The sequence below is a fragment of the Tupaia chinensis genome, unplaced genomic scaffold (genome assembly GCF_000334495.1).
Source record: "Tupaia chinensis unplaced genomic scaffold, TupChi_1.0 Scaffold000422_1, whole genome shotgun sequence".
Taxonomy (NCBI): Eukaryota; Metazoa; Chordata; class Mammalia; order Scandentia; family Tupaiidae; genus Tupaia; species Tupaia belangeri.
Window position 1 is genome coordinate 599729 of NW_006159927.1, and position 4245 is coordinate 603973.

Below are 4245 nucleotides of genomic sequence, written 5' to 3' on the forward strand. Positions count from 1 at the left end.
TTATGTAAGAAATTGTGTGATCAATACAATGTGGGTGGGAAAGGAATGGAAGACAATTGTAGACACCAGAGATAGGGTGGGAAAGGACAGAGGGTCAGAAAGAGGGGTAAAAATAATTCTAGGAACTAGAAATGGAAAATTTTTATAATATGCATGACTAAGTCACTATGCAGTATATTCTGGATGGGAGGAAGGAATGTAAATTGAAGGGAAAGAATGTAAATTAAGTTACAAAAAAAAATATCTATTCAATGACTGCAGTAAGATATATAGCCCCAGCTAGGTGCTACTTTATAGGATGCGTAAAGTTAAACTTGTGTTCATGAAAATGTGTATATCACCTATGTTTGCTATGAAAATATTTAGATTAATTAAGGTCTTTAGTAATTTAATAAAATGTGGGGGGAAAACAGTATAGAAAGCAAACATAGATACCAGAGACAGTGTGGGAGGAGAGTGGGAAATGGCAGAGGGTAAGAGATAGGGAATCAAGGATGGGGGGAAAAAAGCAAAACATACAGAAAACAAGAAATGAAGAATTATTTGCTGACAATAACATGTTTGTTGATGTGTTTGATTGAGACAATATACAGTGTACTCTGGATGGAAAATCTCATTTTGTATGCTGTAATGATGTACAGTGAATGAATGCAAATAAATAAATTGAAATTTAAAAAAAAAAAGCCCATGCTCTGGGTTCCCCCCCAACCCCCCACCTCATAGTGAATTGTTTCTCTGGCTTGCCAGTTAAGGACATGAGTTAGTTTGGAGTCAAGCAGGCCTGCTTTTCATGATCCACATGAGGGACCTAGGATAAGTGTCTTCAAGCCTTGATTCCTCTATAAAATCAGAGCTAATGATAGGACACCTATTACCTGGGCTGCATTAAATCAGCTAAATTAGCCAATTCATATATAAAGTACTTTGAACAAAGTCTAGTACCTAAATCCTAGCCAACATTATTAATCCTATGGAAACATACTACTTTCCTTGGCCTTTTACTTGTTGAGCAGCCTGAAAGTTCTTCCTTATGCTTAGCTGAAATCTCCAGCTTGAGTCTGTAAAGTATTTCTTGTTTGCAGAGGACTAAAGACGTGGAGAGAGGGAAAACTGCAAATGAACAAAAGCGTTATTGCCATGCAGTTGGCTTGCACAGGAAACTAGGCTTCCAGAGTGTTTGCCCAGAAGCCCTGAAGAGTGATGCCAGAAACCAAGAGGAGGATGGGGTAGGGTTTTAGCTCCCCAAAGCTGTGAAAGGTAGAATTTCTCAGTCACTGTCAAGAAACCTGTGCCTTGCTGTTTCTTCAAGCAGAGCCAACCTGAGACTCAGGTAGTCTTTCTGCTTTGCTTTCTGTCTTTGCTGTTCAGACCTTCGGAGACCTATGACAAGCTGGGTGTCTGGCCTCAATCCCTACTTTGCTCTTCATTTCTCTGTTCTTATTAGGCATTCACTCTGTTGCACATAATAATAATTTAAAATAATAATTTAATGTTGATAACAACTAGTCTATATTGGAAAGGCACTGTGAATGGTACCCTAGCCTAAGCAGTCTATGTTTCATGTCTCATGTACTCCTCAAAGAAACACAACTGATATTATTGTGATTCCCATTTATAAGACGCTGAAGCAAGATGAGAGAGAACCTTCCCAAGGTCTCACAGGGGGTTCAAACCTGAGCCCATCCAATTCTGTAGTAGTTCTCAGCCTGTATCTGCCTGTTTGGGGTTAAGACTTCAAATAGCTCAAGAATTTGAAGACAGTCCAATGATGAAGATTAAAGGACTTAGTCAGGGCGCATTGGGAAAAGTCAAGTTCATGTTACTTGTTTTTAAATTAAGGATGCTTTTGTGGACCCCAGAGACCAAGGCCCCCAGTGTGGTTTGAGTGATCAACAGGGTACTTTCTCTAATGCCAAGTTATTAAATACATGCCAGGATCAAGTCAAGGCTCGACCACCCTCTACCAAGTCAGCCAGACATCTGTGGTTGGTGTGCCTGACTCAGAGAGACTATGGCCTGGGTCTGAGAGGCTAAAGCATGTACCAGCTTCATTCGCAAGAGATACTGGAGTTTACAGAGTCCAACTTCTTCCTACATTTGTGAACCTCTCTCAACCGAGATTCTATTGGAAGAGATCTTTTAAAACATTGTTCATTTCTTCTTCCTTTTTTAATTGCCAAAGGGCATATATACCCTCTGCGAAGGAGAGAGAAGGAGATAAAGCACCCCCATGGGATGTGATCATGCAGCAATCCATTCTCCTTTATTTATCCATCCTGTCTGGGGTTTGGTCTAACATGCAGATGTACTTGGTATGTTTTTTCAAGCCACAAGGCCAGGATTTGAACCACAGTTGGTCATGTGGGATCCGAGTCCTTTAACCACAAAGCTATGATGCCAGCCTATGATCCATTTCTTTTCTTCTTATGTTTTTCTTTCTTTCTTTTCTCTCTCCCTTCTTTCTTATTTTTCTTTTTTCTTTCTTATTCTTTCTTCTTTCTTCCTTTCTCCTTTCTTTCTCTCTCTTATTTAAAGAGTTTTTTTGCTATAGGGTACATGTGCTTGCTGCAGAGACAGAGACAAAAAGTGAGAAATCACTCCCCACAGGGGATTGTCATGCCACAATCCCTTCTCCTCCATTATCCTCTCGAGATTTGGGGCACACATGCACACACACTGGCATGATTTTGAAGCCTCTGGGTCCAGGATTCAAACCATGGTCAGCATGTGGGAATCTGTAAACTCCATTATGCCATCTGCTGGTCCTACATGCTCCATTTCTCTGTGACCCTAGAAATAGAAGGCACTTAACATCCCTCAGACAGTGCTGATGCCACCATGTATTGAGTGCTTCCTATTCAAAAGACCCTGAACTCATACTCTACCTACTTCATTCCGTTTAACCTTAGCCCCAGTCCTAAGAGATTTTTTACAGAACCTTGGGTTCTGACTTAGTTCACATTGTACCTCGGTGTCTCCCAGTGATCATAGCTGAATGGTGTTAGGCCCTTCCTCTCTCAGAGCAGCTATGCTGAGGCAATATTCTGTGTCCATCAGAGGCTACCGGTACTCTATCTAGCCACATTGGCTAACTTTAAGTGCCTTAAGTAGGCCAAGTTCTTTCCTTCCTCAGAGCCCCAGGCAATGCTTCCACCCATCCTGCCTTTTCCATTTTTCTGTCTAGCTACTACTTACCCTCAGGGCTCAACTCATGTATCTTCTGCTCAGAGAAATATATTGTAATACCCCACCTGCATCCTCAATTGAGATCTCCTCATTTATTCTTTTTTGTAACACCTAATTTTGTTTTCTTCATAGTACATATCACAATTTGTTTATCTATTTTCATCTGTGGGTTTATTTGCTTAACATCTCCCCTCTGCTGGTTCATGAGGTCATGAGGGCGGATGGTGCTTCTTCGTTCATCATAAAATGCCCTTGACCCAGCACAGTGATGGGCACAGAGCCAAGCTCACAAGAGATTTGTTGAATAAATGACAGATGGTCAGCATAGACAAAATAAGGTCACCTAAAAGTCTTCCTATCTACCAAAGTGTCTGGAGTTTAGACTTGAATATAAAGGTTATAGAAAAAATCTGCTGAACTTTCTGAAAAGTTGATCAAAGTAGGTGGAAATCAAAATCAGATTTGGGGGTCTAAGTGGTACATTGACTCATAGCTGTCAGAGGCTATCAAGGATGCAGAAGCTGATGCTGGGAGAATGTGAGTGACAGCTCAATGAGAAGCAGACACGCTGCAGTGGCCTCAAAGTGTGATTGTCTTGTGGAAAAGAAAGTTGTTCTATTGAGTTGTCTTAATGCATAGGAAAATCTAATCCTTGAAGAACAAGCTCTGAGGAACAGGGTGTGCCATGTTTTTGTTGGGTGAAGGGACAGTTTTGGAAGTTTGAACAAAGATATAGCCACACTGAACCATGAGGGAGTTGTTTGAAAGTTCTTGCACAATAGAAATCTGTTTAGTACAACCATTAGCTCCATTATGATCCTCATTTATGATGTTTTTTACTTAATAATTCAGTCTTTTGTGTCATGAATTTTTGAGAGAGACATTCAATTAGGAATTATGACTGCAGTTTAAAGAAATATATGGCCTCACTTCTGAGGTGGGTGCCAACTTTCTTTTATGGGTGCGCTTGGATGTGTTCCAGAACATTTGGAGGAAACAAATTTTAGCACTTCTTCTTTCTTTCTCCCTCAAATCCTGGGATTTGTGCCAGTTAGAAGA